Raw genomic sequence first — 21,790 nt, 5'->3', positions numbered from 1 at the left:
CTTCCCATACCCCTGCCAAATTGTCTTGGATATTGATCTTTATTCATTAATAAAACTTTTAGGATAAGATTGTTGTATTTCATTTTAAAAATGGGATTTTGACTGAAACTGAATTTATAGTTTTATTTGAGGGACAGTTGGAATTTTCAAGCTATTTTTCCAACCCTGAACATGACATGTTTCTTCCTATGCTTAGATCTTCCTTAAAGTCCCTCAAAGGATTTAAAGTTTTTTTTACATTTTTTTACTGCACATCTGTTACTTGTTTAACTGTTTTGATGATATTGCATGATGCCTTTTTATTATTGTATCTTGTGGTTCTTTGTTGTAGTTTTACCAGAACTGGTATTTTTGTATACCTGTTTCATATCCAGCATGCTCACAGAACTCTCTTATTACTTTGAATGATTTCCCCCCACCATAGGCAGTCATATTTTTTATGTAGGCGGTATCAATTATGAATAATGACAGCTTTGTTTTTTCCTTTAAAATCCATATGCCGTTTCTTTCTTTTTCTTTACTTATTACACTGACTAGTACTTTAAGTACAACAGTGAATAGAAATATTTTTAGTGGGTGTCCTAGTCACATACCTCACTTCAAATATACGGCTTGGCTTCAAGTCTGTACGCCTTCAAGTCTGAACAATACGTCACCTCTGGTCACCCTTCCCAACTTACACGGCACTATTGACTTGTGATATGGCTTTGTCTTGTGTCTATGTAGTCACAAGTTATACTCCCTCTCTTATCTGTCATCTCTATCTTTAGATTTGTCCTCATATTTACCATTATCTTTTGCTTATCATGCCATTTTCTTGCATGGCAGTCTTTTCTTCCATTTAAATGTCCTTCTTGAGGAATATTGTGTAGTACTTATTTCATCTGAATTTGAGTGGTAAAATCTTCATTGTTCTGAGAAAGACTTTATTTAAATCTCAGTTTTGAGTAACAATTTACTGAGTATTTTTTGAACTTGAAGGTATTATTCCATCATTTTCTAGCCCCTAGTATTATAACTGATTGTTGTTCAATCGCTCAGTCGTGTCCGACTCTTTGTAATCCCATAATAGCAGTATGCCAAGCTTCCCTGTCATTCACTATCTCCCAGAGTTTGCTCAAACTCATGTCCGTTGAGTTGGTGATGCCATCCAGCCATCTCATCCTCTGGCACCCTCTTCTCCTCCTGCCTTCAATGTTTCCCAACATCAGGATCTTTTCCAAAGGATCAGCTCTTTGCATCAGGTGGCCAAAATATTGGAGTTTGAGCTTTAGCATCAGTCCTTCCAGTGAATATTCAGGGTTGATTCTCTTTAGGATTGACTGGTCTGATCTCCTTGCTGTCCAATGGACTCTCAAGAGTCTTCTCCAGCACCAGTTAGAAAGCATCAATTCTTCGGCATTCAGCCTTCTTTATGATTCAACTTTCACATCTGCACATGAGTACTGGAAAAACCATAGCTTTGACTATACAGACCTGTAACCTATTAATAATATTGTTTCTTTAGGTAATCTGTTTTTTCTCTCAGGATGCTTTTAAGATTTTTCTCTTCATAATTTTATAACTTTTGATATTTCACTAAAATGTGTATAAGGTTGGATTTATTTTTGTTCATTCTGCTTAGAACTTACTGAAATACTTGACTCTAAGGATTTATATCTTTCACTAATACTGTAAAATTTAATCTTTAGCTCTTCAAATACTGTCTTCCCCCATTATCTCTTTCTAGAACTCCCATTAGATGTATTTTCGATCTTTTTCATCTGTTCTCCCTTTCTGTTAACTTTAATCATATTTCCCAAGTGTTTATCTCTCTGTGCTGTATACCTAGGAGTTTCCTTAGCTATCTGCTGCTGCTGCTAAGTCGCTTCAGTCGTGTCCGACTCTGTGCGACCCCAGAGACGGCAGCCCATCAGGCTCCCCTGTCCCTGGGATTCTCCAGGCAAGAACACTGGAGTGGGTTGCCATTTCCTTCTCCAATGCATGAAAGTGAAAAGTGAAAGTGAAGTTGCTCAGTCGTGTCCGACTTTTCGCGACCTCATGGACTGTAGCCTTCCAGGCTCCTCCGTCCATGGGATTTTCCAGGCAAGAGTACTGGAGTGGGGTGCCATCGCCTTCTCCTTAGCTGTCTACATGTCCATTAATACTTTTCTTAGTGTGTCTAACCTAATAGTTAACTTGTCTACTATATTTAATTTCAAAGATTAGATTTTTCATTACAAGAAATTGTATTTACCAGTTAAAACTTTTTTCATTGTATTCTATTGTCTTTCTCTATGTACCTTTTCTGTTGTTTCAAGCTCTAGTGTGCTAATTCTCTTATTATATCAACTAACTTTCCCTTATAGTAGATTGTTTCCTTGTGTGATTAAAAGTTTTTGGTTGCAAGCTCATGTCTAATGATGCTTGTTTTTCCTATGCAAATGCAGTAGAGTCAGAGTTGTAGAGGAGTCTTATAGAATGGTTTTGTTTAGTTCTCTTGTTTAACCCAGGAAGGTTATTGGGACTAGTTTTTACTTTAACTTAAGGATTCCTGAACCCTCCTGAACATGCGGTATGAATTCACCTTATAAATCCATGTACCATATACAGTCTTGGGTTTTGCTTTCTCAGGTTTTGCTTTTCTCACGCAGAGATAAAAGCTTCTGCATCATCTTCTTTTGCTGCAGAGTGGATTTTTATGCATTGTATTGTTTAACTGAGAGTGCAGTCCTTCAAGTGTTCCAGCTTAATGCAGAATCTTAGTCTCAACTTCTATTCACATGTGCTCTTAGCACTTTATCTCTTGCTCTTGAATGGGCATTAAAGCCCACCTATTGTTTCCCAGGACTAATCGCTGTCTGTGGGGTAGCTGCAGTCTTGGTGTATATGCTTAGTCCTACGTTTTTCATTTCTCCCTTGGAATTTCCTTTTATATTTTGCAAGTTCAGCAATATATGTTTTAAAATAAATTTGAAAATGTATTTCTGTACTTTATCGAGTTTTCCAAATATTTTTAGCAAGAGGCTTTTTTTATTCTGCTATTTCACTAGTACTGGATCCTTGAATGACTTTTACAAAGAGAATTCTCTAAAATAGGAAAGCATAAGCTATTTCCTGGGGGCATACACAGCATCCTCCAAGACTTGTAAGTGTGATGTTCCTAACGGAGAAGTTCCTCAATGCTGGACTGAGCATAGAAGAAGATTTGAGGAAGGAAGTGGGGGAGGAACAGCAATGCATTTAATGAACAGTTATTTTCTGCCTCCTCAGATAGATGGTACCTGAGTGTTTAGCTAATAGCAGTTCACTTAGAAAAGCAGTCATTGATAAGTCCTGGTAAGCAGCGTCTAAAAATATCTTGCCTGAAGTGATTGAGTCTTTTTAGGAAATAAAAGATCAGAGTCTGGAAGCAAGGAGATGGGTCTCCAGTTCTACTGAAGGTAAATTCTAAAAGCAAAGTGGGAGCCACAGAAGGTGTTGGTGAAAGGAGAGATTGAAGGACTCAAGCTCTCCTCTAAATTTAAACATTAGAAGAGGAAGCAAACAGAAGGAGAAGCAGGGGTGAGGGTGTAAAGGATTGAGTTGAAAGCATGAGTGTAGGAGTTTTCACTGAAGACAAAGCCAATTTGTGGGGGAAACCTATTCTCCATGGGGCCTGGTAACTGCATTTCTTAGCATCTGAAGTATGAGGAGGAACGCCACTTGTCTGAGATCCGGTTGCTAAGCCTTAAGCAGATGATATTGGATTGTGATCACTGTTTCCTCCACCCCGAGTTCTCCCTTCAGTCTCTGCTAGAAATATGTCTTGTTCATATTGAGGTGTGTAACTCCCGTAGGGCTATGAGGCCATTAGAAAACCAGACATGCAGCTCTGAGTTCACTCCAGCAGCCAAAGGCTGTGCCTTGTCAGAGATGAGGGAGAAAAGCGAAAGAGAGTGTTGGTGTGGCAAGAGCATCCTATTGCGTTCCTAGTTACAGTGCTGGGGAATCACGTGATCTTGAGAACCTGAATTATTCTACACCCATGGTCTCAACCAGTTTTGTCACTCCCCACCCCCACCAAGGGACATTTGGGAATTGGAAACATTTTTGCTTGTCACGACTAGAAGGTGCATAGGGCCACTAGTGGTAAGGAGCCAGTAATGCCACTAAACATTCTCCAATGCACAGAACCGCCTACCGTGACAAAGAATTATCTGACTCAAAAATGTCATTAGTACTGAGGTTGAGAAACCCCACTCTTACATGTCTTTTCTCATCTGTAAAAAGGAGAGGCTGGAAGAGGAGGTTGATCATATGTGTGGCTAGATTAGGGAAGCTCTGTTCAACTTACTCATCTAACTCAGACCACTTCTACCCACATCACGTCCATAGAAGCATGAATCAAATGAAGTGGGTTAAAAACGTTGCTCCTTTCGTACCAAAGAATGCAACTGTGGACTCAGAATGCTCTGAGCTTTGCAAGTTCACTGTGACCACTGTGTTTGCCTCTGCACAGTGGAACATTCATCTTGTCATGCTGTGCTTGCACGTTGCCCTTGTCCCTGTGAAGTGAGAGTCGAAGACTTGTCTTCTTTGAGGTGAACCAGTTGTCTCCAAAACAGGTTTATCACTTCTAGCTATTCCCAAGCAACCTTCCCAACATGACACAGATTGTGAGAAGTCCATGAGCTGGTTGTATCCATTTAGCTTTGCATACAGTGACCATTCATCCATGCATTCAGTAAACATGTGTTTAGGACCCTCCATGTGTAGCGGCCATGCATTTGTGGTGTGAAGAATGAAAGGATGTGTAAATGAAGCCCCTGTAGTGCAGTGGGGGAGAAGAGATCCATACACCACAGTACCTGAGGTAGGAGGACAAAGTGCCTCTTTCTCAGAGAAGAAAGAGATCATGTTTGTGTCATGATTGCAAAATGCTACACAGAGGAGGTATGGTATGAGTTGGGTTTTGAGGTCTAGTTTTTTGACAGCAAGATAAAGGAGCAAGGGGACAGAAGGGAGGAAGAAAGTGGGAAATTATATGCAGGAGGATTTGCATTTGTGGAAGTTGTGTATTTATATATTTGTAGACTGGTGAGAGTCCTGCTTCATTGGAGCAGGCAGTGAGAGCAGCACAGTCAAAGGAGATATTGCTGGGAACATGGATGGAGTAGGGTGGGCCATTTGTTCAGTCCTGGTCTTTGAAACAAGGACTTACATGGGGTGAGGTTTAAGTTTTCTTTCAACCCTAAGATGATAAGATCTCATGATTTCATAGTTTTATTTGATAAGCACTAGAAAACTCATCTATTCATTCAATAAATAAATATAATGATATATTTTTAGCAGACATGGTGCTTGGCATGGGGAGGGTACAGCATTGTTCATACTCTTGGATTTTGCTGCAAATCTGGAAGAAGATGGGTTGGGAAGCTCTTCCCAGCTTCCAAGGAGGGGGCATACAGGTCTAAACTTGAGAGATAGTTGTGCAAATAGAAAGGAAACCTGTGAAAGAGGAACAGGAAAAAAAAAGTGACAGGATTTGGGGAAAGGTTGGTGAAGGATGTGGGCAAGAGGAAGAATCATCTTTCATTCCAAAGTTTCATGCCTGAGTTAGAGGGCAAGTGTGGTGCTGCAATCAGAATGAGAGACCCAGAGAGGAGCTGGTTTAGAGGGAAAAACACTATTGAGTGGGTTTTTAAACCAGTTGATTGATGGCCCTGTCAGGCCATCCAGGTGGAGGAGCCTTAGAGCAGTTGTGAATGTGGTATCAGACTTTTAAAAGAACACACCAGAGGAAAAGATGGGGGAGTCTTCCAGATATTAACTGTGGCTGAAGCCTTCTGGATGGATGATATTACCCAGAAAGAGGGTCTACATAGAGAAGAGGGTGGGAAGTAGGCTCTGAGGGATGCATGCCTTTAGAAGAAAGAAGAAAGAATAAAAAGTGAAGAAGATGAAGGGGCAGCAAGGGAAGTGGCAGGAGAACAGTAGATTGGAGATGCTCCCAAAAGGCAGGGGAAGCAGGGAAATGGGGAAGCCAGTTCCTACTGAGCCCCGGATACAGCAGAATATGTACACACCCTGGTAGCCTCCAGGGAAACAGACTCTGGTTCTAACCATCCCCCCCCCACCCCCGAATGTATTTAGCAGTAGAAGTGTTGAGCCACCTGATCATTTTATCACTTCTTGGGCCCTCAGCCAGAAGGGGAGTGGGGAGAGTGGGAGGAGGAGGCTCTCCAGTGAGTCATCCGTCCTGGGTGTGGAGTTGTGGGGAAGAGGTTTGCTGCGAGGGAAAGCTGCTTGGTTTGTTTTGGGGTAGGTCCCAGTGTGGCAACAACGGGACTTCAGAAGCTACAGCCTTTGGCCCGAGAGGTATCCCCTCATTGGGAAGACATTTGGGGAGTGTCTGTGATGGATTTTGTCCAGGCCTGTTCCCCAGGGCCTGCATGGCTATGTGGGTTTCTGTAGCTCATGCAAGATCTACGTTTTTCCTCCAGGAAAAGAGACTTTTTTATTTCTGGTGGAGGAGGCTCTGTGCTCACTGCCTGACCCTCACTGACTCGGCAGTGACCCTGAGCTCTTCTACTACAGGCTCTTGAAACCATTTTTGCCCAGCCTCACCATTCAGGCCATACTCGCTCCTTCCCACATGGCTTTCACAGCGGGGGAAGGGGTGGGATGTGTCCTCTGGCATCAGGCAGGTCCAGCTCCAATTTTGGCTCCATTGCATACTTTCTGTGCAATCTTAGTTTAGGGTGTCAACTTAAAAAATATTCACAACCTAAAAGTTGAGTTATCTTTTATTCCGCAGGTATTTTTCGGACTTCAAGCCTGGGAGGCAGCATCTCAAGTAACCCTGAGAGAACTGCTCTGAGAAGGCAAGGTGAGGGGAACCAGGTTATACAGAAGTTTTGCAACAAAGGGCAGGTAGTCTGAACACCCAAAGATTATTGTTAATTAAAGGAAAACCAGATATCTCAAGTTAAGGAGTTTAGTGCTTGTCTATGTATAGGGAGATGCAAGAGTCTGGGCTTCCTCTAATCATTCTTTTGATACACACCTCAGCTCTCTGGGGCCGGTATTCTATTTTCACATCCTGAGTTTCCCTCAGGGCTCACTGTAGGGAGTGGCTGCAGTCTGATGGCTGTGAGATGGCAGATATCCTTTCCTTCCTGAGTTCCCTCAGGGCTCACCAGCTACAGTCACTGATGACTTGGACATACTGTGCTTACTCTGAGAAATGCAGTATTTCCTGCAGTATCAGTAAACAAGGATGTCACCATCATCAGTGATTCCAGCCCTCCAGGGCAGCCAGGAAGGAGAATATCTGCATGATCTGGCAGTCATCAGGCTGTAGCCACTCCCTACGGGGAGAACTGAAGAACTCAGGATGTGAAAAATCACAGGATACTGGCCCCAGATAGCTGAGATGAATATGAAAGGATTTCATATTCATCTGAATATGATTTCAGTGAGCCCAGACTCTTGCATCTTCCCATTCATAGGAAAGCACTAAATTCCTTAACTTGAGATACCTGGTTTTCTTTAAATCTCAATAATCTCTTGATATTCAGGCTACTTACCCTTTGTTATAAACTTCTATATATCCTGACTCTTCCCCCTGGGAGCAGTTCTCTCAGGGTTACTTGAGATCATGCCTCCCAGGCTTAAGTCCAAAAAATTTCCATCGAATGAACCATAGCTCTCAACTTTAAGGCAGTAACTATTTTTTTTAAGTTGACAACTGATATGGTAGGAAATATTCCATTTCTCAAGGGACATTGTTTCTCTGATCTCATCTGAAAAACTGTTGAAGCCCTCAAGGAGTCTTATGCAGATCAAATGATGTAGCACATACACAGTGTTAGACCTTCCACAAATGGTAGGGATTGTTACTGCTTTGAAGCTTTTTCTTTCATTGTTCTGCTCGTTCTCTTTGTTGAATTGTTTTCAGAATTTCTTTCCCTCTCTTCCAATATTTGCCACTTAAAAAAAGCAATTAATTTGAAGAAAATTATAACCTAACACCCCTTAGCCAGCTCCTGTCTGACTCCCTAGGCAAATGAAGGGCCTTGAATGCTTTGATTGTTCTGGTATAATACCCTTTTGGAAGTAGGCAACTGTCTTTTGGCATCACTTTATAATGCCTGATGTCTGTCCTTGCAAATATCACAATACTACCACTCACTGTAATATGACACTCTAAGTTTACAAAGCATTTTCACATGCATCATCTCAACAAACTCAACATCATTTTGGGAGCAGGGTCTTTCACCCCAGAGAGCTAGTGACTGTCTTCAGTTTTTAGGGGTGTGTATGTGTGTGTGTGTGTGAGCTCAAAGGATTGCTTCTTTTCTTTTAACACAAAAAGCTAAAGTTTCCAAGCAGGTGGGGTGTGGGTTAAACACTGTTCTAAATGGCAGGCCTGCTGTTCATGGGGAGGGAAAGTGGCCTGAAAGTTTAAAAATAACCTGAACATTATAGACTCCTGTGAATTCTACAGCCCGGAGCACTGCGAGTCTGTGGGTGTCTTACCTGCTGGAGTGCAGGCAGGAAAACAACAAGTTGAGAGGCATGAGGATTTAAATGTGCTGAATCCTTTAGTGGCACGCGTTGGCAGCAGAAGTATTCATAGAAAAGAAATTAAAGCCATACTGAATGATCAGGATCGATATTCCTGAATGGTCAGAATGGTTCTACCTTTGAATTTCCTGAATGCAGAGCACTGACTAATACTTGGGTCTGCAGTGCAGCGGACCCTTCTCTGTGGCTGGACAACATCTCCTCTCCTTCCTCCCTTCCCTCCTGTTGACTTAAAGAGTATTCATAACCTAAAAGTTGAGAGTTTTGTTTTATTTGGTGGGAATTTTTAGGACTTCAAGCCTGGGAGACAGCATCTCAAGTGGCGAGGTGAGGGGATCCAGGTTATATAGAAGTTTTGCAACAAAGGGCAGGTAGTCTGAACATCCAAAGATTATTATTAATTAAAGGAAAACCAGATATCGCAAGTTAAGGAGTTTAGTGCTTTTCTATGTATGGGAAGATGCAAGAGTCTGGGCTCCCTCCAGTCATTCTTTTGATATGCACCTCAGCTGTGTGGCCAGTATTCTTTTTTTACATCCTGAGTTTTCCTCAGAGATCACCGTAGGGAGTAGCTGCAGTCTGATGGCTACTAGATGGCAGATATTCTTTCCTTCTTGAGTTCCCTTAGGGCTCACCAGCTCACCTTGCATGGCGGCTGCAATTTCTGGTGTCTGTGCCATCCTTTGTTTACTGATATGGTAGGAAATATTCTATTTCTCACTCCCTTAGTGACCCCTCCAGAGTTAGACTGAAAACTTTTCCAGATCACTACCTGGACTGACCTGCCAAGGAGCTCAGAGGCTGGGGCATTTGGGGTAGATTTGGCCATTCATCAGATAATAAGTAGGTAGATGGAAAATTATGTTCATCATGAGTAAACTGTGTACAGGAATGTACACTCTGGATTTTGAGAAGTTTTGAAGAATTTCAATAGTGTTTGAAAGAGGGCTCAGTTCTTGCATGGCTTTTGTCTGAAGATGTAGCAATGCAGAACCAAGGCAGGTCAGTCTAATAATACCAGCATGGCTTGAAATACAATGCACTTGACAATCTGTTGTCACAGCTGGTGTGTTGATAGTCTCCTTAGATTCATATGGTGGGTACTACTGCTGTTGTTTCTGCACCTGGGGGTAATAAGCCCAACCAGGACTGGGGGATAAGTCTGTCTTGTCTTACACAAACATGACTTGCTTATTCTGGGGTCCTTCAGCACCTGCTGTAGTGTCTGCACATTTTCTTGCCTCAGAATTGTGGGATCATCATGAAAGTAAGTGACTACCCCATTTCTATTAATGATATCATGAGAGGCTATGCAGTGTGGTGGTTAAGATAATGGATTTTGGAGTCAAACAGACCTAGGATTGACTTTCTGTGATGTCATTCACCAACTATCTGATCTTAAGGGAAATTATTTCGTCTCTTTCAGTTTTGCTTTTCTTATGTGTAAAATGCAGATTATAACAGTACCCACCACATAGAATTATTCTGAGAAATAAAGAAAGTAAAGGACTTGGGACAGTGCCTTGCACATAATAAGTATTAGTATTATTACTAATTAGTATTTTTCTTTTTTAATAATCTATAATTTAAATTTTTTTAAATTATGCAAGTATACATTTAAATTATGCAAGGATACATTTTCAAGAGGAATGGAAAATACAGAACAAGGTTACGTATAGTTCCAATCTATATTGCAGTTATTTTTTAAGTAGATAAATTAAGATTTTTAGTTGGAGTTTCAATATCAAACTCTCAGAAATTAATATACAGAGAAGTAGAGGGATATAGTAGACCTGAAGAGCACCATGAACCAATTCAACACAATTAAGATTATACAATTTTCACACAACAATAGGATACAAATTCTATTCAAGTTCCCATAGGCTATAAACTAGGAGACACTGGAACATATTCAGGGACATAAAACAAAGTGCAAATATTTCATGGCCTAAAAGTATTGAAATCACACAGAGTTTGTTCTCTTATCACCGTGGAATTGTGTTAGAAATCAATATCAAAAGATATTTGAAAATAACCCACATATTTTCAAGTGCAATGTGACATTTACCAAGACAGGTCTTTGATTTAGCCATTGAAAGCCTCAATAGTTAGAAGACTGAAAAAAACAGAGTGATTGCAGAGAAGAAAGCATTTAAATGATACATTAATATCAAAATGAGAAATTAATATCTAAAGATACTTTAAAAATCCCATGTATTTGGTAATTAAACATCTTTTGTATGATTCTTTTTAAATGATGGGTGTATCTAAGAAGCCATAACATGGAAAATTAGAAAATATTTGTAATAGAATAAAAATGAAAAGAGAATTTACCAGAATTTGTTGCATGCAGTTGAAGCTGCTCAGTGCAGTTGAATACAATGTGGAGTCTTGAATAAGGTATGAAAATAAATAATGGACGCTAGCATAGATTTTTGTGAAATTTGAACAAAATCTGTACTTTAGTTAATAGTTCTGTATCCCGTGTTAATTTCCTGTGTTTCTTTACAACGTTGTATTTCTTTATATTCTCAGAATTGGATTAGAAGTTTCAAGCCTCATTCAAAAAAAATTTTTTTTAATATAAATTTATTTATTTTAATTGGAGGCTAATTACTTTACAATATTGTATTGGTTTTGCCATACATCAACATGAATCCACCACGGGTGTACACGTGTTCTCCATCCTGAACCCCCTTCCCACCTCCCTCCTTGTACCATCCCTCTGGGTCATCCCAGTGCACCAGCCCCAAGCATCCTGTATCATTTATCGAACCTGGACTGGTGATTCATTTCATATTTGAAATTATACATGTTTCAATGCCATTCTCCCAAATCATCCCACCCTCTCCCTCTCCCACAGAGTCCAAAAGACTGTTCTATACATCTGTGTCTCTTTTGCTGTCTCTCATACAGGGTTATCGTTACCATCTTTCTAAATTCCATATATATAAAAAAATCACTAAGATAATAAATTTTCTAGACTTTTAGCAGTAGTACTGGATGCCAAAATACATGGAACTATATCAAAGTTTTGAGTGAATGTAAATTAGAAACCTAACAATCTAGCATTCTATTCCTACTAAGTCAAACAAGAGGAATAAAAATGTATAAATTTTTTAACTAGGCAAAAATTCATAATTTTTCTAAAATATATTACATTATACATATTATATATATATGTATACAAAAGCTTTCTACTATGCTTGATAAAGGCTTGAGAAAGAACAACAACAAAAAAGAGATGGAGAAATTGGAAAACATAAACTAAATGAAAAGGGGGCACTGAATATGCAATAGAAAGTGAAGTAAACTTGATAAAGTAAAACAGCATTGTATAGTCTAGTTGCTTTTAAACATGACCGCTCATTAGAAACACTTCTGGAGTTTGGAGAAAAAAAGCAATACCTGGGCATTTGTATTTTTCAAAAAAAAATTCCAAGACAATTCTGATACACATCTGGATTTTAAAAAGTGATTACAGGTTTTTCCATTAAGTGGTAATTTTAGTGATATAGAATATTCTATTATTTTCTGTTGGCCAATTGTGACACAATGGTTTTAAGTGAATAATTGTTACATAATCACAATAGTAAAAGATATTTATCAGTTTTCACAATCAGTAGACAAAAATAAAAGATAATTGCAATTGCAAGCCATAATGGAAACATGATTAACCTAACAATATAAAATAATTACATATAATTTGGAGGGTTAAGTAGAGTGATGCGGCAAGTGGAAGTGCATACATGTACATGTTTTCATCTGCCCAGCCAATCTATGTCTTTTGGTTGCTGCATTTAATCCATTTTACACTTAAGGTAATTATTAGTATGTATGATCCGATTGCCATTTTCTTAATTGTTTTGGGTTTAATTTGTGTAGGTCTTTTCCTTCTCTTGTGTTTCCTGCCTAGAGAAGTTCCTTTACCATTTGTTGTAAAGCTGGTTTGGTGGTGCTGAATTCTTTTAACTTTTGCTTGTCTGGAAAGCTTTTGATTCTCTGTCAAATCTGCCTGAGAGTCTTGCTGGGTGGAGTATTCTTGGTTGTAGGTTCTTCCATTCCATCACTTGAACTATATCATGCCATTCCCTTCTGACTTGTAGAGTTTCTGTTGAGAAATCAGCTGATAACATTATGGGAGTTCCTTTGCATATTATAATACTGTAATTTTTCCCTTTGTTGCTTTTAATATTTTATCTTTGTCTTTAATTTTTGTCATTTTGATTACTATATGTCTTGATGTGTTCCTCCTTGGTTTATCCTGCCTGTGACTCTCTGTGCTTCCTGAACTTGGTTGACTATTTCCTTTCCCATGTTAGGGAAATTTTCAGCTATTATCTCTTCAAATGTTTTCTTGGGTCTTTTCTCTCTTCTCCTTCTGGGACACCTATAATGCGAATGTTGGTGCATTTAACATCCCAGAGATCTCTCAGACTGTCTTCATTTTTTTGTTTTCCAATCCTTTTTTCTATATTCTGTTCTGCGGCAGTGATTTCCACCATTCTGCCCTCCAGGTCACTTGTCTGTTCTTCTGTCTCTGTTCTTCTATTGATTCCTTCTAGTCTGTTGTTCATCTCTGTTTGTTCTTTAGTTCTTCTAGGTCTTCAGTAAACATTTCTTGCATCTTCTCCATTCTGTTTCTGAGGTCCTGGATCATCTTCACTACCATTATTCTGAATTCTTTTTTGGAAGGTTGCCTATTTCCACTTCATTTAGTTGTTTTTTGGGGGTTTCATCTTGTCCCTTCATTGGGACATAACTTTCTGCTTTCTCATTCTGATAAGCTTTCTGTAATGTGGTTTTCATTTTAGCTACTGCAAAATTGTGGTTCTTCTTACTTCTGTCTGCCTTTTGGTGGATGAGGCTGAGGCTTGTGTAAGCTTCTTGATGGGGGGGATTGGCTATGGGAAAAACTAGGTCTTGCTCTGGTGGGCAGGGCTTGCTCAGTAAAGCTGTAGTCCAATTATGTACTGATGGGTGGGGTTGCACTCCCTCCCCACTAGTTACTTCCTCCCCACTAGTTGTTTGGCCTGAGGTGACCCAGCCCTGGGGTCAGTGGGCTCTAAGGTAGGGTTAATGGTGACCTCCAGGGGGACTTAAGCCGAGGAGCCCTTCCAGGACTGCTGTTGCCAGTGCCCCCGTCCCCGTGGTGAGCCACTGTCAACCCACACCTACCCAGATGACCCTCCAACACCAGCAGGTAGATATGGTTCTGTCTCCTGTGGGGTTACTGCTCCTTTACCCTGGGTCTTGGTGCATGCACAATTTTGTTTGTGCCTTCCAACAGTGGAATTGATTTCCCTCAGTCTTGTGGGAATCTTGTAATCAAATCCCACTGGCCTTCCCAGTCAGGTTCCCTGGGGATTCCTAGTCCTTTTGCTATATCCCCAGGTTTGGAAGCCTGATGTGAGGCTCAGAACCTTCACAACAAGAGAAGGATTTCTTTGGTATTATTGTTCTCCAGTGTGTGGTATTATTGTTCTCTCCCATGGCTATGGGATTTGATTTGATTGTGTTTGTGCCCCTCTTACTGCCTCACTGTAGCTTCTTCTTTGTCTTTGGACATGGGGTATGCTTTTTTGGTGGGTTCCAGCATCTCCTGTCAATGGCTGTTCAACAACTAGTTGTGATCTTGATGCTCTCGAAGGAGGAGATGAGCACATGTCCTTCTACTCTGCTATCTTGAATGGGAAGCCTGTTAATTAGTAATTTTCTTTGTAATTATTCTTTGTTTGCTTGATGCATGTCCATTTTTTTAATAGTTCTGGAATCTGCAATATGAAATTATGACTTACTGGAAAATATAGATTATTTTAACAAAGGGAAAACAGCATGCATGATAGGAAGCTTTGGGTGATTATATTAATACATTGACCACTTTATATCTGGCAGAATTTCTTTGAAGAATGTGATTGAATGGTGGGGGATTATGTGAAGAAAAAAAAAACACAAAAAGTCTTTAATGGAAAGGGCTGTGTAGTATGTCTATGTGTGTGTCCAAAGGACGGGCTTATTAAGGGTATTGTTGCTGCTGCTGCTACTGCTAAGTTGCTTCAGTCATGTCCGACTCTGTGCGATGTATTAGAGAGAAGTATTTCATAAATTCTCTCTTTTGATTGAGAATTACATTTCCACCTTTCCCATTTTTAAATGACATATTACGAGTATTTAGAAAACTTCAAAAAAGCTTATAATTCTTCACCTTTGATTGTACTGTGTTAAGCCTGTTTGAAAGTTCTCAACAGCATAGGAAGATTCCTTGTGTATGTCTGGACACGGCCTGGCTGAACTTGAGATCAGATTAGAAGCCAGTGCGTGTATCTGCATACGATCAAAAGTGGTATATCTCTTTCACATGCAGTTCCTCATAAGGGAAAGAGGTATGATGATGACATTTGCCTTTTTTGGTAGAAGAGATAGAACCGATTAAGACTATAGTTGATTTTTTTTGAAGCAGAATTTTATTCTTTGTTTTATGTTCTGTGAAAAGGGAACTGAAAATATTCTCTGTGTAGAGATCTGGATGTCTCTTTTTAAATAACTGATATCCCAAATCTTAATTCAATTATGTTTTTAAAGAGCAGGAGCTGTTCCTCATAGGGGAATGAACCCTATAATTTATGATGGATAAAATGAGGGTGAGGTTGTTATTGTGCTAGAAAAGCTCCCCCTGAATTAGAGTCACCTGATCTCCTACATGAGTGCTAAGCATGCTTTCTTATTAAGGTGAGAATGAACACTCAACCCAGAAGGAACAACTGGAAATACTTAACAACAGACTCAGTGGCAGAATGTATTAGGAGAAGGGCAGTCCCTCAGACAGGGACCAACTACCTGGTTGATGCCAAAGCTCTTTTTCACCAAAAAGAGTTGCAGGAGATTCAATCATTCATTCTTTGACTATGTATTTAGTAAAGGCCTGCTAAAGTAAAGGCTTCCCAGGTGGTGCTAGTGGTAAAGAACTCACCTGCCAATGCAGGAGATGTAAGAGGTGTGGGTTCGATCTCTGGATTGGGAAGATCCCCTGGAGGAGGGCATGGCAACCCACTCCAGTATTTTTGCCTGGAGAATCCCTTGGACAGAGGAGCCTGGCGGGCTACAGTCCATAGGATTGTAAAGAGGTGGACACAACTCAATCACCTTAGCACACACACATGCATGGAGAATGATGCAGGCACGCCAGGGAATAAAGAAGGGGAAGATACGTCTTCTGCATTTAAGAAGCTTATACCACAGTGGAGGAGACACAGCATACCTAACTGTAAAATTAAACAGAAATGTACTGGTGAACTTATATCCATGGCAACAATGACAGTGAGTAAACACGTTACTATCCATGAGTGATACAAAAGTTTTATGAGTTTACAGGAGGTAGAGATCATAGATTGAATTGGAGAGGTGGCAGAAGGCTCACTAGAGTTGGAGAGGTTATGGAAGGCTTCATGGAAAAGGCAGAATTGAACTGAACCACACATCTGGAGAAGGAAATGGCAACTCACTCCAGTATTCTTGCCTGGAGAATCCCATGGACAGAGGAGCCTGGTAGGCTGCAGTCCATGGATCCCAAGAATTGGACACGACTTAGTGACTAAACCACCACAGGACACCTAGGAGTCAGAGAAGCAGAAAAGAAGACTGTGCTTGGGTCAGTCTGAAGCAGGTGCTGTGAGCAAGAGTTTTAAAGTTTTATAACTATGTTAATACTCTGGAACATGGGAGATGGTGTTGGCAAGGTATGGATTCAGATTGTCTTGACTTGTCAGGCTAAGGAGTTTGGCCCTGTTTTAGGTAGTGAGGACCTATTGCTGCAGTCAAGTGACTGACAGGGAGAATCATGTCACCTGGTAGAAGGTGTAATTTTTGGATAGGGAACTTGCTTCGAAGGAATTATAATGAATTCACTTTTAAATGCATTGAGATGATGATGGATAGCCCAGTGGGCATGGAGATACCCATTGCTTAATTGTGTATTTGCATATGGAAATGAGGTGAAAGGTATGGGACAGAGGCTGGATGGGGAAATAGAGGGGTAGCTGAAACTGTGGGTAAGGACGTGACCCCAAAGGGAGAGGAGTCAGAGGGAGAAGGTCAGGAGGTTGAGGGCAGATCCATGAGGGGCTCCCCTGATAAAGGGAGAGGAGGAAGAGGAGGAAGAGGACCAGGTGGTGAGGTGGGATGAGTGGAAACTGAGATGCTAAGTGAGGGACGAGAGGCGGTCAGTGGTGCCAGACTCTAGTGTGGTCAAGGAGAAGGAGGGGAGAACAAGGACCACACGAGGTCAGTGGGGTCTTTGTACCATTTCTGGGGGTTTGGAAGGGGACAGAGCCAGCCTGGTCTGCCTGGATGCACGTTTCAAAGCTGGCCTCAAGTCCATATCATATGGGAATGCCTTATTCACTCTGATTATTTTATACCAGGTGGGTGTAAGCAGCTGCTCAGCGGAGGAGAGAGTGGGAGAGAAAGGGTGTGGTGATGGACAGGTGGTGGCTTAATCTGTGATGATTCCAACCCAGAGTCCTGTGAGAGGCAAGCCTAGTGGGTGGGATGGGCACGCGCTCTCTTCTCTGGGCGGTCAGAGCTCCCCTAGGCTATCCTTGGGCTGTGAGCCACTTTCCCTGTTGGACATCGTCTTCAAGAGTGAAATGTGGGAAGTGAGTGGATCAAGACTGGCCGGTCAATGCAGGATGCAGCCTGGCACCCTCTCAGTCTCCTCACTGTCCCCTTGACTCCGGTCCCCGAGGCCACGCCTGACATATGAAAGGCGCTCATTTTCTGTTTGCTGAATGAATGAATCAGCCCTAGCCCACCAGGCTTAGTGAGCTCTGCAGTGTGTGGGGGCTGCATTTTATTTTCTGAGTCAAGAGGCCAAGGGGGTGGACGGATAGGCGTGTTTCTGTCCGTTGTTCTTACAACAATGATGTAAGATGGCGATGACTCTTGGCTCGTTCCCGTCAGTCAGAGCTGGAGCTCTGTGGAGTGGTCCTGCCACCTTCTATCTTGACTGGGCAGCCGGACTAGACACTGACGGCAGGTGCTGAGGTGATGGGGCAGGCATCCTTGGTTGTCTGGGGCTAGACACTGGACCTCCAAACTGACTTTCCCAATAGATGGTACATGCATGGTGCGTGATTAGTCAGTTGTGTCTGACTCTTTGTGTCTCTTTGTGACCCTTTGGACTGTAGCCCCCAGGCCCCTCTGTCCATGGGATTCTCCAGGCAAGAATACTTACTGGAATAGGTTGCCATGTCCTTCTCCAAGGGATCTTCCCTACCCAAGGATCAAACCTGCATCTCCTGTGTCTCCTACATTGTAGGTGGATTGTCTACCCATTGAGCCATTGGAGAAACCCAAGTGATAGTTGCTTAGTATCCGACTCTTTGTGACCCCATGACTGTAGCCTGCCAAGCTGCTCTGTCCATGAAATTCTCCAGACAAGAATACTGGAATGGGTAGCCACTCCCTACTCCAAGGGATCTTCCCAACCCAGGGATTGAACCAGGGTCTCCCATATTGAGGGCAGATTCCTTATCATCTGAGTCACCAGGGGGTTCATTTCTCTTAAGGTTGACTTTTGTCTGGGCTGAAAAGTGACTCATCTTATGGAAAACAAAGGATTGAAGTGGTAATGCTAGATTCTTTGTGATCCTAGATGCATGGAAAGAGGATGAAGTGCTGACTGGTTCAAGAATTCCCTATCATTCATCACCACATCCCCCGCTCAGGCCGTCCTGTCCCCCAAGGCTTCTGGGCCCCCAGTGCCCTGCTGATTCTTCTCTTTTCCCAGAGCTGCCTCCAGCCTGAGGGAATGTCTCCCTCCTTGGGTCTTCCCCCACCTGTACTCTCTTAGAGCGCATGCCACATTCTGACTGCTATCAGTGTTCTTCATAAGGATGTTTTCCCCTTTTCCTCTTTAAAACTGTAAGCTCTTAGGGGCCATGACTGTGTCTAATTTTCCCTTGAGCCTCAGAATCCCTGAGAATAATGCCTGGCACATTAAAAGGGGTTAATTCTTATTCGTTCCATGGGCCTATGAATTAAGGAGGCACCTTTTTACCAGGAATCAAGGCCTTTGGGCTCTTTAGACTCTGGTCTCTAATCTTTTGCTTTCTTTTCTCTTTTTCCTTCATGGTCTTTCTGACCAAATTTCAGGCACATTTCTTGGTGCCTCTGTCTACTCTGCACACACCACAGACACACTGCTGGGCGGTGCTTCTGAAGTCTGCTTTTAGAAGCAGGACACAGCCAGATGTACAGTGGTTGCTGTGTGTATGGTGGTCACAGCTACCCTAGCTGAAGTGTATTTAATAAATACATATATAGCACCGATTGTGTGCCAGGTACTGATCTAAGAGCTTAGCTAACTTCGTAACATCCCTATGGGACAGGCGATGGGTAGTCTTAGAAATTTAACCCTCAGTGAGACTGGCATGGCTTATTCTCCAAAGTCTAAGATCGTACCTATGACCAGACTCTTAAGCAAGGAAAACATCCCGACATGCAGTATGTTAAGAGTGGTTGCGCACTTTAAGGAATCCTGACCTTATTATCAGGAGCTGCAGCTCTGTTTCCTCTCTCTGTGCACTTGGACACATCCCTGAAGCTCTGGGCCCCAGATAATAGTGTGTCTCACAGTCCTGCAGCAAAGATGCAGTGAGATAATATCACCATGGTTGGCACCCAGGAAATATTGAGTTGTCATAAATGAATGGTTTAAAAAACATATTTTAGCAAAATCTGCACATCTATGGTTAGTTGATAGAGTGTTGGTGCTGTGGGGTTTCTCGGGCATAGGTTTGAGAAATGCTGGTTCTAGGCACAGACATTACATAAGGATGTGAAATTATGTTTTTACCCAAGTCAGGGCTATAAGGTATTGTGGAAGCCACCAGACTCCCAAGATGTCTGCATCGCCATAATGCTCTCCTGCTCTGCTGTGAATTTGCACATGGTCTCCTGCCAACTTTTTTCTTAAAACCCACTCCCAAATCCTCTCTGCATTATGTTCCTTAGAGCACTGCTTTGCATAAGAGTCTATTTCTTGGAAAGGCTCAGCAGGGGAAAAATAGAACAAAAGGGGCTCTGATCACTTAAGCAAGCATAAGCTATCTGGATAGAACTGGGAATGGAGAGGGGGGTGGGGCTGGTGGGAGGGAACAGTCCTTTTGGATGAGGCAAGGTTTGCAGACTCCTCAGTGATGGGCTGAAATCTCCTGTGAAGATGGCCCATGGCCTGATGGATCTGGGAAGAGCTTTATGAATGAGGGAAAGAGGCTAAGTGCTTTTCCATCCTTGCCACTCGCGTCTCTCCATCTTGGTACAAACTCCCATGGCCTGGCTGGTTCAGGAGGAGTGTGGCCACATTGTTGCCTTCCTTTCCAGGGAAGCTGGAGGGACCCTCTACCAGTTAAGTCCTCTTCTGCTTGCACTCTGAATGGTGCATTGGAACAGAGGAGCTGAGGGGTTAGGGTTACTGTGTGCATTGGATTCACATGCTAGGAAAGGTTTTCACTTGCTTTCTTAGATCCTTTTGGGTTTATAGTTTGCGGGTCACTTTGTGCAGAAAATACACGTAGACCTTTTGGCTGCACCGTCTTAGCTCATGTGTGTGTGTGTTTTGACCTCATACCACTATGTCCAGTGTGGGGGACTGCATGTTTCAAGTACCATGAGATGCCTGGTTGCATTGATGGTAAAATTTTGGGCTTAGGCTTCAAGAAAGTATGACAGGGGAATAGAGGTCTGGTGACCAGAGGTCACCTCTTTAGGAATGTCTAGACCCTGAGGTATGAGGTGTGAGGCAGCCAAGTATCTGAGGTCACAGCGAAGTGCTCACACATGACCGGTAGATGGTGCTCTAACAACACAAAAATATGGCTAATAGCCCTCCGGAGCTGGAAAGGGATTTTAGGAAACCAGGTTCCAATCCGAGTTATCTGATTTTTTACATTTCCATTTGTGGTCTCTTTAAGAGGACAGTGGAACTAGGGACACAGGAAGGAGAATGCCCACCAAGTTCCCTTACAAAAAGCATTATGGCAGTGACCTAATCTCAGGGTTTTTTTTCCCTAAGGATCCTCCCAGATCTTGAGGGCAGTAGTTGTGTTCCCAGTTAAGCATCTTCCCAGCATAGTCCCAGGAGCATTTGGTCACTGATCACATTCAATTTGAGGATGGTAAGCACAGTATTCCCATAGGCTTAGCGTGACTGTAGTTTCTTCTCTTGATCGTGAACAATTTGGAACTACACTATTACTGCCCAGAAGAAATTAGCCTGGATATTAGAAAGAGCTATCAAGTGCAAGTCAGAAGAGTTGTTACAAGTCTCAGCTTTGCCTCTCATTAGATGTGGACAAACCACTTAACATTTATGAAACTCTGATTTGTCCACCAAATCAGGGTCATAATACATGTTTGCCAGGCTGACCTCAGAGGTTTGGAGTGTGGTTTATATAAATTGAAAATTATTAAGGACATATAAACTATTATTCAGCCGTTAAAACTGTAGCCATCTGAGGGCTGGGAGAATGGAGGCATGGGAGAGCATGAAAGCAGTCCACAGATCTCAGAGGGCTCAAGAGATGTGAAGCCAGGTGGGGGTGAATATGAGAGAGTGCCTTCTTCCCAGCATTACTGTCCTTAGGCCAAGTCCATTCCGAAAGCTATTCAAGCCATCATATTTGCCTCTGTGCTCCCGGGCTGCACCCTCCAGGAAGTCGCAGTTTTAACCCCCTACAGAGGCACTCCTGCTCCCCTGCAGACTTGACATCATCCCCAACCATACATTTTGATTCGTGCCTCCTCGGAAGGTGGAAGGCGGGAAGGAAGCCTCAACTCCAGGGGGCCCTCACATTTCTATGAATAATATCCTGCTGTGGGAATTCTCGGAGAAGGCAATGGCAACCCACTCCAGTACTCTTGCTTGGAAAATCCCATGGACAGAGGAGCCTGGTAGGCTGCAGTCCATGGGGTCACGAAGAATCAGACACGACTGAGTGACTTCACTTTCACTTTTCACTTTCATGCAATGGAGAAGGAAATGGCAACCCACTCCAGTGTTCTTGCCTGGAGAATCCCAGGGACAGGGGAGCCTTGTGGGCTGCCATCTCCGGGGTCGCACAGGGTCGGACACAACTGAAGCGACTTAGCAGCAGCAGCAGCAGCAGTGGGAATTCTAGGTCCCTAAAGAATTGTAACAGCCACAGAGCACAGAGGATATTGTAGAGAGAGCAAAGGAATT

The sequence above is a fragment of the Bubalus bubalis genome, chromosome 5 (assembly GCF_019923935.1).
Source record: "Bubalus bubalis isolate 160015118507 breed Murrah chromosome 5, NDDB_SH_1, whole genome shotgun sequence".
NCBI lineage: Eukaryota > Metazoa > Chordata > Mammalia > Artiodactyla > Bovidae > Bubalus > Bubalus bubalis.
This window is presented reverse-complemented; position numbering follows the sequence as displayed.